We start from the raw sequence: 13,572 nt of genomic DNA, 5'->3' as shown, positions 1-13,572 counted from the left end.
TTCTGCTTCGGCTGGGAATCGAACCCGAGATATTTGAGGGGCCCCAGCGGTCCTCAGGAGCATATACGGAACCCCACACCAGACAGTTGCAGCCTCAGGAGCAGATACGGAACAAAACTTCGCTGCATTTCCTTTCTCAAAATTCGCAGAAAAAGTTCTCATTCATTGAGGGTTACCAGTTGCGTCGGGTGTCCCAGCGTGCCCCTGAGAACGAGGGCGGCGGCTGTTCTCAGCAAAGTGGCTTTTGGGTGGGTGGCTGTACGCTAGGCAAGCGGCTTTTGGGTGGGCGGCTTTTGGGTGGGCGGCTTTTGGGTTGCCGGGTTTCATTTGGGCGGGAGTTACGCGGGCGGCTCCTGGGCGGTACATCTCAGCAGCCAAGTCCGCGAAGAGGCAATACACAAAGAAAACGTTTTTTTTCGCCAATGAAGCGATAACTAAAGGAAAAATGTAAATGGGATTCTATAGATTTTTTTTACAACCTCCTCCTTTGTGTGCTGTCAAGCTGGAGTGTTGAGTGATGCATAGAGGCAGAGGTTGTGATGTGGGTTATGGTTGTTATAACACGAGGATGAAAGGCAGGCAGGAACACCTCAATGTGTAGACAGACATATACAGGGCAGTAACACTTGAGGTGGTATGTGTGTGTGTGTGTGTGCGTGACTGTTTGTGTGCTTGAGTACTCACCTAGTTGTGCTTGCGGGGTTGAGCTTTAGCTCTATGGTCCCGCCTCTCAACTGTCAATCAACTGGTGTACAGGTTCCTGAGCCTACTGGGCTCTATCATATCTATATTTGAAACTGTGTATGGAGTCAGCCTCCACCACATCACTGCCTATTGCATTCCATCTGTCAACTACTCTGACACTGAAAAAGTTCTTTCTAACGTCCCTGTGGCTCATGTGGGTACTCAGTTTCCACCTGTGTCCCCTTGTTCGCTTACCACCAGTGTTAAACAGTTTATCTTTATCTACCGTGTCAATTTCCCTGATAATTTTAAAGGTAGTAATCATGTCTCCCTCTTACTCTTCTGTCTTTCAGTGTCGTGAGGTGCATTTCACGCACTTTCCTCGTAGTTCATGCCTCTTAGTTCTGGGACTAGCCTAGTGGCATACCTCTGAACTTTTTCCAGCTTCGTCTTGTGCTTGACAAGCTACGGGCTCCATGCTGGGGCCACATACTCTAGGGTTGGTCTTACATATGTGGTATACAAAGTTCTGAATGATTCCTCACACAGGTTCCTGAAGGCTGTTCTGATGTTAGCCAGCCTCGCATACGCCACAGATGTTATTCGTTTTATGTGGGCTTCATGAGACAGGTTTTGCGCGATATCAACTCCTAGATCTTTCTCTCTGTCCGTTTCATGAAGTACTTCATCTCCCATTCTGTATCCTGTGTCTAGCCTCCTGTTCCCACCGCCTAGTTTCATTACCTTAATGTGTTTTTTTTGTGTGTGTGTGTGTGTGTGTGTGTGTGTGTGTGTGTGTGTGTGTGTGTGTGTGTGTGTGTGTGTGTGTGTGTATGTGTGTGTGTGTGTGTGTGTGTGTGTGTGTGTGTGTAATTACCTAAGTGTAGTTACAGGATGAGAGCTACGCTCGTGGTGTCCCGTCTTCCCAGCACTCTTTGTCATATAACGCTTTGAAACTACTGACGATCTTGGCCTCCACCACCTTCTCACCTAACTTGTTCCAACCGTCTACCACTCTGTTTGCGAAAGTGAATTTTCTTATATTTCTTCGGCATCTGTGTTTAGCTAGTTTAAATCTATGACCTCTTGTTCTTAAAGTTCCAGGTCTCAGGAAATCTTCCCTATCGATTTTATCAATTCCTGTTACTATTTTGTATGTAGTGATCATATCACCTCTTTTTCTTCTGTCTTTTAGTTTTGGCATATTTAATGCCTCTAACCTCTTTTCATAGCTCTTGCCCTTCAGTTCTGGGAGCCATTTAGTAGCATGTCTTTGCACCTTTTCCAGTTTGTTGATGTGCTCGACAAACTGGATAAGGTGCAAAGACATGCTAGTAAGTGTCTCCCAGAACTGAAGGGCAAGAGCTATGAGGAGAGCTATGTGTGTGTGTGTGTGTGTGTGTGTGTGTGTGTGTGCCCGCGCGTGCGTGCGTGCAGCGAGTGCTATCATTAATATATGTATTAAGCAACCAATCTACGTACCTTTCAACCATCAAAATTAGTAGTTACACAACCCATTGCACATTTTTAAAAATATACTCAAATAATCATAAAATATATACCTGTTCACAGGTCTACATGCATTTCATACCATCTTTCCCTGAGACCCGGCGGCGTCTGCCCCCCTTGGAGGCTGGCTTACCACTGCCAGCCCCAGTCTTGGGCCGCCTGTGTCGAAGGCCTCTGTAGCGAAAAACGTAAAACATTCCCGGTAAAGAGAACACAGTTCCCGCCACTGCATTTGCATACCGTCGCCTCCGGCTGTGTAATGCAACCCGGTGAAGCAGCTGCAGCGTCGCGTTGCTATCGCGGATGCAATGGACCGCGAGAGTGAGGGCCAGGGCCCCAGGGGCCGGGCAGAATGCACCCTTCACTATGCACTTTTTCCCATATGCAGTCATGGGAGATGGAAGTTTTTGCTGCGCTTTTTTTTAATCAATTTCTCTGTACTCTTGAGGGCAGAGGAAGTGAAAAGAAAGAAGAAAAGGTCTGAGGGGTGCAGTGTTGAGGGTTAAGGGGCGCCCCACTGTGGCCCCAAACCTATGGAAAATGCAGCCCTCCAGGTGCAGGTTATATCCTATTGCAAGCCACAGGAACGGCTGCAACTTGCACCCGCTCAGGCTGTAAATGATTAAGATTTTCACAAAAGCACATAAATGTACTTAAAAGTCTACTGCTACTTGAGGAGGTGCAGTAACCTGTCGTCCAGGGCATGATGGGACCGTGGGACAATCTCCCGCCGATGGTAAACAAACCCCTGAGTTTCGTTCAGAACGATCAGGGTCGCCGACAAATCCTTAAAACATTCACTTAATTCTAAAAACCTTCGTCTAAATGCATAGCACAAGCAACCAATAATATAAACCACTGCATCCCGGCCAGCCTCAATAGATATACTCCCGCAGAGAACATTGATCAAGGGGCCGCCGGGACGTACACAACGACGAATACAAATGGACTTCGAGCGTTAGGTACTGGCAGGAGGGCAGGTGTGGAGGGAGCAGGCGACGGCAGCAGGTGATGGCGGGAATGCAGCCGCCGCCGCTTGGGGTAACTTTATTAATCCCTTTATCAATCACTTACCCATTTGCATTACGGCGGATTGATGCATCGTGATGCATTACAAACACGTGTAAACTATTGATGAGGACCTTAACAAAACTGAATTAGCAGGGGAGAGAGAAAATGCAACGAAAATGCACATCGATATGGCATCAAGGCGAAGTGCAGTGTCTTGCATAATTGTATACAATGTATTTCCTGGTCTTAAGGGCGAAATTCGTGGGAGTGGTAATGCAGTGGCCGCCGAAGTGGGGTCTGGGGGGTTCATGTTGGGGGACGCAGATGGATGGGAAAAGGGGGGGTGAGTGGGAACGGTGGTTGCAGATGCATTATATTGCAGGCGAGATACCCAGCAAGGGTGCAGTGTGAGCAGGTCCCTCGTGCAGGGCGGAGCGCTTCCCAAAACATTCCAGGCCATCACCAAGTACAGTACACCACTTAACAAACATTATGCAGGTCAGTAAATATGCATTATCTAGTCGTTTGGTCGCGTGCATTGATGCGGGTTTGTGATTACTGCATTCTTTGCACCTATTGATGTTCAGGTTACTGCATTGTGTCTATTGATGCTAGGGGGTATGGGTACTGCATTATATGCACGTTACCTTGGGCATATGGTTACTGCATTGTGTCTATTGATACTAGGGGGGTATGGGTACTGCATTATATGCATATTTAGGCATATGGTTGCTGCATTCTTTGCGTCTATTGATGCCAGGGAGTATGGTTGCTGCATTATATGCATCTTTTAATGGCGTGTTTAGTGATGTTACTGGTGGCTAATTGGATGTCTAGTCCATGCTACAATGTGGTGGTATGACAGGCATTTTCTACACACGATTAGTTGAATGAAGCATAGTGTACAAGTGTACATGTACTACACTCAGTGTTGTGATGTTGCTGAGTGTGTACATGTGTTACACTCAGTGTTGTGACGTTGTGAGTGTGTACATGTGTTACACCCAGTGTTGTGACGTTGCTGAGTGTGTACATGTGCTACACCCAGTGTTGTGACGTTGTTGAGTGTGTACATGTGCTACACCCAGTGTTGTGATGTTGAGTGTGTACATGTGCTACACCCAGTGTTGTGATGTTGTTGAGTGTGTACATGTGCTACACCCAGTGTTGTGATGTTGCTGAGTGTGTACAAGTGTACATGTGCTACACTCAGTGTTATGACTTGTTGCTGAGTATGTACAAGTGTACATGTGCTACACTCATAGTGTTGTGACTTGTTGCTGAGTGTGTACAAGTGTACATGTGCTACACTCACAGTGTTGTGACTTGTTGCTGAGTGTGTACAAGTGTACATGTACATGTGTGTACAAGCTTGTACACACATGTGTACACGTGTCCGCTTGTACATGTGTGTACATGTGCTACACTCACAGTGTTGTGACTTGTTGCTGAGTGTGTACAAGTGTACATGTACATGTGTGTACAAGCTTGTACACACATGTGTACATGTGTCCGCTTGTACATGTGTGTACAAGCGTACAAGCTACACTCACAGTGTTGTGACTTGTTGCTGAGTGTGTACAAGTGTACATGTGCTACACCCACAGTGTTGCAACGTGTTCCTGAGCAATGAAGTTGTTTTGAATTAAGGAAAGCATTATAATGTCATTTCCTTCCGGATCATCAACATAAGCAGCACTGTAGTAGGCCTATGATAAGCCTATCAAAGTGAAACAAACTAATTTCCCCAACCGAGTGGACAGGAGAAAAAACTGCGCCAAGTGTGTTTACAAACATTACTCCCACATTTCAATACATCTATAAAAACAGGGATTTTTGGATCTGACCCACCCTATTTACGTGCATCTTAGCTGGTGATTGGCTACCCCGATGACCTCGATGTCCAATCAACGTACAGGATGTGTCTGACTTAGCCAGCGACCAATGAGGATCGACGATACGCATGAACCAAGGGGCCTCTGACCCGAATGTCAACAAAAACGCTGCAGCCGTTCCAACTTGCATTGGCCGCGTTCGAAGCTCTGAAACGGTGTGCAACTATGTATTAACTTTATGTTCAATAAGAAGCCAAAGACAATATTGTAGACTGTTTTGTTTTTAAACTGACGTTCATTGACTCTGTATGTTTTGAGTTGACTTTTGATGTAACTTCGTGTGGGTTTGAACTATCTCATCAACAAGATAACAAGGAATTCGGACAGAGGGAGGTGGGGTAGAGGCAGCCATATTGCACTCGAGGAAAATCTTTGCTGCATTTTCCCTTTCATTCGAGGCTCAGAGTTTTCAATAGAAGGGCTGCAAGAAGTGCAACAGTTTCCCAGGAGCGATCATAGGGGGGATGCAGCGATGCAATGTTGCACGTACGGAGGCTCACTATAGGTTAGTCTACCATTCTCACATAGTGGAGATGGGAGGAGCTGGTCATAGAAAACGTGAAGAACCTTTCTAGTTAATAACATCGCAGTCGGCCAATTTTTTTAAAAAATCTTTTATATATTTTCTAATATTATATTATTAGAAAATATAAAAATAGACTTATTTTCTCTTATGTACACTAGTATTCATCTTAGCTTAGTGGTGTTGGCTTTCATCATGCAATGGTTTTAAGATTTAATTTATTCCGGACAAAATCTAATGAAAAACCGCCATAGTATTTCCTTACACGAATATAAATTCGTAACTTTAGGTAGCACTTCAAAAAGTCATGTCTGCATCACTTAGCACTTGTAAAGTGTGGATCGCCGCTTTTCAACGCTCTTTTGTAATCTACACATCATTTGCATATCCCGGAGGTCACGCTGAATGCATCTAAAGTTCTGCAGTAAGAATAGCCCGAGCCGCATGCATTGTTAGTGTTGCAAGTGCAATCATCCGAGACGGGGATCAATACATACTATTTTTACCTGTGAGGCCTGGGAAAGGTGGGATGGGCGGTCCCTCCCAGGGGAGAGAGAGGCTGCAGAAGCTGGTGGAGAGGTGAATGAGAGGGCATAGAGGGAGGGGAAGGAAGGGAGAGGGAGGAGGGGAAGTGAGAGGGAGGAGGTGGAGAAGGGGGTGAAAGGGAGGTGGTGGAGAAGGGTGAGAAGGAAAATATTGAAATGGGAAAGGATTGGGAGTTAGCTGAAGTGATTAGAAGAGGGAGGGAGATATCAGAGCACGCTGAGAGGGGAAGGAGAGGGAGGGGGGTTGAAACGGGAAGGGGGAAGGGAGGGAGGGAGGGGTTTGACAAGGCTCGTTCACAGAAAGTGAAAAAAAAAATGCATAATGGTAAACTTGCATTGGATGTGTTCGAATTCCCAGCTCGACTTGCATAAATATACTCATTTAAACCCATTACATTATACGCGATCATTATATGCAATATACGCAACAATATAGTGTCAAATATATAACATAATGACCAAAGTTGTTTACCTATTTGACAGCAGATAATCAATCGAACTTCCAACGAGGACCATTCGAACAGCCCAGTGAGAGGGGGAGGTAGGAAAGGGGGCGGTCCTTACTGAATTCAGTGATAATCTTTACTGCATTCCTCCTTTCATACGAGGCACAAAGTTTTCAATGGACAGTCTGCAAAAAGTGCAACAGTTTCCCAGGAGCACAGGGATGCAGCGCTGCAGGGAGGGAGGCTCACTATAGGCTAGTCTACCATTCTCACATAGTAGAGAATAGTCATAGAAAACGTGAAGAGAATTTCCAGTTAATAACTCAGTGGTTACAAACCCTTAAAGGTTTCTAATGATTACTGCATATTTGCTGTAAATGTCAGAGTAATTCCACAATTAAAATGGTTTTGCAATACGCATTTGTAGCTTTAGTAAGTACTTCTAAATGTCTCGTCAGCATCTCATTTTAGCAAATTTAAAAATGTGCTAAACTTACACTTTTAGACGCACTTTGTAGTTTGCATATCATTTGCATATCACGTTGAATGCAACCAGACAATAGCCCGAGCGGCATGTATTGTTGATGTTGCAAGCTGCAGCCACCCGGGAAGGTGATCAATGCATACTGTTTTCACCTGCGAGGCGTGGGAAAGGTGGAATGGGCGGTCCCTCCCAGTGGGAGAGAGGCTGTAGGACCAAGAATGCAGAAGGTTGTGGAGTGGTGGTTAAGAGGGGCAGGAGAGGAAGGGGATAGAGGGAGAAAGGAGAGGGGAAATGAAAGGGATTGGATAAAAGAGGGAGAGGAGGAGGATAAAGGAGGGAGAGGAGGGGGATTAAGAGGGAAGAGGAGGAGATAGAGCGTGGAAGAGGGTTAACAAACCCCTAAGAACTGAATGTAAACAAAACAAATAGCTGTATATTAGTTAACGTGCATTGGCTGTGTTCGAATTCCAAGCTATGGCTTTCGAAGATAAGATTTTCTTATCTGAAACTCAAAAAGTTATACGAGATCATTATATGCAATATTTCTAGTATCATCTACAGTTTCCAAATGTGTAAAATAATAACCAAAGTGATTTAATATTATTTTTGACAGCTGTTAATAAAGAGACCTTCCAACTAGGACCACTCGAATACCTCAGTGAGAGAGGAGGCAGGAAGGCCCTCATTAGACACAGTGATAATCTTTGCTGCATTCCTCCTTTCATACGAGGCCCAAAGTTTTCAATGGAAGGTCTGCAAGAAGTGCAACAGTTTCCCATGAGCGAGCTTAGTGGTGCATTGTTGCAGGGAGGGAGGGAAGGGACGAGAGGGTAGGGAAAGGAAGGGAGGTGGGGTAAGGGGGATAGAAGAGCTCTAAGGATATATAAGTGGGTCTACCATTAATGTGTGGCAGCGATAGACTGATTTGGTCATAGAAAACGTAAAGAACTTTAGAGTGCATAACTAACTCTCTCAAAGTGGGTGTTATGGAGATCTGTTGTAGTGTTTTCTAATGAGTACTACTTATGTTATGGTCCTTTCAAACATAATGCCTACCGTAAACAAGGCATGGTTTTTACAGTTCAACGACAGGTTACCCCCTAAGACACTAACTGCCAATACAAATTTTATGTGGACCTATATAACTTTCTCTTTTGACCTTATATGTTAGCACTGCTGATAAAACAACGAAGTTTACTTATAGCAGAAAAATCTAAGCAAATACCGCTACAGTAATTCCCTTAATTATTTTTTGGGGAGCAGTGCACATTCGTTACATTAGAAAGGACTTCTAAAGTCACGTCAGCATCACTTACCACTTATAAAATCACCGCCTTGCATCACACTTTGTAGTCTGCATATCCCGAACGTCACGTTGAATGCATCCAGCCAACAGCCCGAGCGGCATGTATTGTTGATGTTGCAAGCTGCAGCCACCCGGGAAAGGTGATCAATGCATACTGTTTTCACCTGCGAGGCATGAGAAAAGTGGAATGGGCGGTCCCTCCCAGTGGAAGAGAGGCTGTAGGACCGAGAATACAGAAGGTTGTGGAAAGGTGACTGAGTGGGAGGAGGGTGAGAGGGATGAGGATGAGAGGGGCGAGGTCGGGTATGAGGGAAGGAGCCATGAGAGGGGAAGGAGACGAAGGGGGTTGAGAGGGGGAGGGGTGGGGGCAAAGCTCCTGAACAGAAAGTACAAAAAATACGTTGCATATTGGTTAACTTGCATTGGACGTGTTCGAATTCCCACCTAGAATTACATACTAGCCCAAGTAGTGCAGTTCTGGCTATTAGGTAAGACGCACACTATCTATATATAAAATTATACAATATTTCTAATATTATCTGCAGTTTACAAAACTGTTGTTGTGGATATTATTATATAATATATTATATAATTATAATATATACAATTATATAATTATAATATATACAATTATATAATTATAATATATATATAATTATATTATATAATATTCATATAGATATACATTTACATTTATATATACATATATATATATTCAATCATTGTCTACATTCTCAAAAATAATTGCAGATTAAAATATATATTAAAATGATCAAAACAACTGGTATAAGACAATGTTCGACAGCAGCTTATGAGTCAAACACCGTGAGAGGGGGAGGTAGGTTCTTATTGAACTCTGTGATAATCTTTGCTGCATTCCTCCTTTCATACGAGGCACAAAGTTTTCAATGGGTGACCTGCAAGAAGTGCAACAGTTTCCCAGGTTGCACGGCAGAGGAGTCAGTGTTGCAGGGAAGGAATATTTAATGAGATGCTCTCGCATGGCTAGTGGCGGGAGTTGTAAACCACAGAAAACAGGAAGGACTGGCTTATAAATGTGATATTTTTATTGCAGAAACTATTATATTTATTATTAGATAGAATACCTGGCGGTACCCGGGCCTCATGCCCAACCCCGGCCCTCTCTACTCTCAATCCCTTTCTATATCCCCCCCCCTCCTCTGTATCACCTCTCTCCCTCTCCTATCCTTAACCACTCCTATCCTTCCCCCTCTCCCCACTTTCCCCTCTCTACTACCTCCTTCCCCTCCTTCTCTCGTTCACTTTCTCAGATTCCAGCACCAAGCGACAATATTTAAGCTGTACTTTTATTTTTATATGCATGTCTATAGCGACTGCTGGTATGACTTCTGCTGCTTTTCAGTGATTTGTACTGTTGCAGTGACCTACTTGGTTGCAATAAATTAAATTTGTAATTATTGTTTCAAAACAATACAATGCTACTGTATCGTGGGCTCTTCCAGTGCAGTCACCCGAGGCGCCCACACGAGGAAGAAATGCAATCCATGACAATACAACTTGCTTTATCTATTCACAATTGTCCTCTGTATGTTTTTTTTTTATACACGAGGGAGTCGAGGTTGAACCACTGTGAGAGTCAGAGGGGTGACTAAAGCACATGGTTGAGAGAGAAGGGAAAGGTTGGTAAGGGAGATGGGTGAGAGAAAGAGAGAGAGAGAGAGAGAGAGAGAGAGAGAGAGAGAGAGAGAGAGAGAGAGAGAGAGAGAGAGAGAGAGAGAGAGAGAGAGAGAAAGAGAGAGAGAGAGAGAGAGAGAGAGAGAGAGAGAGAGAGAGAGAGAGAGAGAGAGAGAGAGAGAGAGAGAGAGAGAGAGAGAGAGAGAGAGAGAGAAAGAGAGAGAGAGAGAGAGAGACGAAGGAGTAAGATGAGAGGAGTCATTATAGATGATGCAATATTTATAGATAAATGCTATTTTTGAAAATAGTTGAATTCACACGTGAACTTTACCGCTAACCTTACTCATAAATGAAATCGAATGAGTAAGTTTTCAGTACTTGGAACTTGAATAGATTAAATCGCACTAACAGTATCGGCAGATACATTATTTATCTCTATTTACTTATTGCGAGTGATGTACAGAAGCTGTGCTCCTCACCCTTGTTATAATGTGAAGACCGTCCCTACATTAAAGACAGCCTGTGATTGGCTGGATGGGGGACCAACCACCCTGAGAATGCAGTAATAGCAGGTGATCCATTCAGTTTTTAGTGAATGTAATATACACAAGACAAAATTTACCATTACTTGTAATAAAATAGTTCTGAGTGCCAAACCTCCGGTTATTTAGGAAAATACCAAAATTGTGAAAAGGCCAAAATGCCAAAATGGTGAAAATTCGAACACAGAAGAGACAGGCAGCCAGGCTAGCAAGGGCATAAAGGAAGGGTGGGCCCAGGAAGGCGGATCAGGTGAAATTCTTTCCTGCATTCTCCCTTTTACACCTGCAACAAATTTCCAATGGAATTTTTGCAGGAAACTTTCCCCACGAGCCTGTAAAAAAGCCTCATGTTGCAGCGTGGTTAGCATGAGGCTTGCGAGTTATTTATGAGTTCCCAGAAGCTAGAGGAGAGGACTGTGATGCTTAAATCTAAGATTATATATGCGGCCAAAAGACGTCCATTAGACAGTGTGTCACAAACGCCAAATTTAGGGTGTGAAAACTTACGACAGGTAGCCAGCGGGAAGAGATCTTCCACAAACATGAGCACTTAAGTTGCAAAATATTGGAAAGACAACTCGAAGACCCTAAGATTACATTTGTGAATATTCAATTACCACCAAATGACACGAGACGCATGACAGTTTGTGACAGTGTCATTGACTGACATATATTAGTCATAGTCTTACCAAAAGCCTGACTAGGGCAGGCTACAGGAGACTCAACTCCTAACCCCATCCTGTAAGACAGGAATATCAGGTGAACCTAGCCACCTCTCAACCTACATTCTGTAACCCCCTCAGATTAAAATAGCAGGACAGTGTCGTGTCCCTAAGGATAATAAAAAAGAGACACGACGTAAAGACGACAATAGAAAACGGAATGTGTGAGTATATTTGAATGTTTTTTCTTTTTTTTTGTATGAGTACGATGTAAATGTTTCGCGTGACGAATTTATGTGACCATTGCCGGGTTGGGTGCTACCCTCGTCGTTGTTAGTCCGGCTCGAATTACACATTTTTAAATGGAAGAGAGAAGGTGCACTGAAATAAAACGTTCTGGGATTCAAAGCCTAGCAACGTTCTAAAAGGCGGGTTGAGTTTGAGAAGCATGGGAATCAATTCCTCTTTCTCTCGATATGCGAGAGAGAGAGAGAGAGAGAGAGAGAGAGAGAGAGAGAGAGAGAGAGAGAGAGAGAGAGAGAGAGAGAGAGAGAGAGAGAGAGAGAGAGAGAGAGAGAGAGAGAGAGAGATTGATTATCCCTATTCTTGTTGGATCTTAAAACCACACACTAACTGAACGCTTTCAGTAGAGACTAATTCTCCCAAACTTCGCCCAACTTATTGAAAAAATGATAATTGTATCGAAGTTCGACCCCTTGAATCTCCTGGTAATTCATATATCTTTAGAGTGCATTATTATAAGTTAAATTCATGCTGCTGTTTTGCATTACAGCGCCTATAATTGACGGGAATGTTGCTGTCACTATTAGACGAAATCAAACACGAATGACAAGAAAAAGTGCATTGGAAAACTGCATTGCTATCTGGAGCTATTGTCAGCTGGAAGCATAAACATTGTGTTTATATTCACACAATGGATTCATAAACTACAATCACGTGATGCATTCATGCATTTACTTGCTGCATTCACGCACAGAATTCACACAATACATTCTCACATTGCATTCACGCACTGGCCTTGCTGTCTGCATTCCTACATCCACACTGCATTCACGCACTGGCCTTGCTGTCTGCATTCCTACATCCACACTGCATTCACGCACTGGCCTTGCTGTCTGCATTCCTACATCCACACTGCATTCACGCACTGGCCTTGCTGTCTGCATTCCTACATCCACACTGCATTCAAAACTTCACAATGCACTTCACGTTCGCTGCACTCCACACTGCAGCCTAGTCAAGCCGTCATCCACCAGAGAGAGGTCCGACTGGCTGTCATCCGTCATCCGACTGGCCAGAGAGAGGAGGACAGTCCCTGTGTGGAATTATAATATTGTGATTGTTTTTTATTCCAAAGGTTGAATAATAAAGCGCAAGACGAGAACAAAGGCACTCATTCGGACAGAAGACTTCAGAGAGTTACACAAGCCTCTCTGTGCCCTTCCCTTCCTATCTCCCTCCCTCTCCCATCCTGCAGTACGCTCCTGGGAAACTGTTGCACTTCTTGCAGGTCTGCCATTGAAAACTTCGAGCCTCGTATGAAAGGAAGAATGCAGCAAAGATTTTCTTCAGACCAATATGCTCGTCCCTACCTGCCCCGCCCCCTCCCCACTCCCAAACACAGAGGTGTTCGAACCACCACATTCTTGACTACGGAATCGTAACATTAAAAACTAGACACGAGCCTCCAACTACATTATCATTTTAAAATTAAAATTAATTTTTTTTGGCATATTACTTGAATGTGAGATACAAATCCTATCTTAGTACTAAGGAAAAAAGGTAATTATATTTTTTTCCACCAATCGCCACAAAATCGAACACATGCAGTGTAACGTTAAGGTTGCAATGGTTTTGTTCCCAGGCAGCTCCGAAGGCGTCTGTACTCTCGATTCTCATTGGTCACAGCCAGCCAATCACAGCCCACGACATACATAGGGACCTGCCCATCACGTCATAAGGTTGATTATTCCATCTCTAAATGGCATGAGTTGAGTCTTATTACACATTAATATTTTTATGATCATGATTTTTATGTGTGATTCTTGAGGCTTGTCAGGTGTGGGAAGGTGGGTGTCAGGTGTGGGGGGGAAGGTGGGTGTGTCAGGTGTGGGGGGGAAGGTAGGTGTGTCAGGTGTGGGGAGGAAGGTGGGTGTGTCAGGTGTGGGGAGGAAAGAGGGTGTCAGGTGTGGGGGACGGTGGGTGTCAGGTGTAGGGGGAAGGTGGGTGTGTCAGGTGTGGGGGGACGGCGGGTGTGTTAGGTGTGGGGGAAAGGTAGGTGTGTCAGG

At 44.2% G+C, this 13,572-nt stretch overlaps 1 long non-coding RNA gene across 1 annotated transcript in view; it reads left to right on the top strand.

Annotated features, from left to right (window-relative positions):
* The first annotated feature begins 3,586 nt into the window (after window positions 1–3,586).
* The window catches only part of LOC123767663 (uncharacterized), a 38,127-nt gene continuing 28,141 nt past the window's right edge, over window positions 3,587–13,572 (top strand). Inside the window, exon 1 of the long non-coding RNA XR_006773992.2 lies at window positions 3,587–3,702. This is a non-coding gene — a long non-coding RNA (uncharacterized lncRNA). The remainder of the gene's footprint in view (window positions 3,703–13,572) is intronic.

Source organism: Procambarus clarkii, chromosome 67 (assembly GCF_040958095.1).
Source record: "Procambarus clarkii isolate CNS0578487 chromosome 67, FALCON_Pclarkii_2.0, whole genome shotgun sequence".
In the NCBI taxonomy this organism is placed as follows: domain Eukaryota; kingdom Metazoa; phylum Arthropoda; class Malacostraca; order Decapoda; family Cambaridae; genus Procambarus; species Procambarus clarkii.
This window is presented reverse-complemented; position numbering and strand designations above follow the sequence as displayed.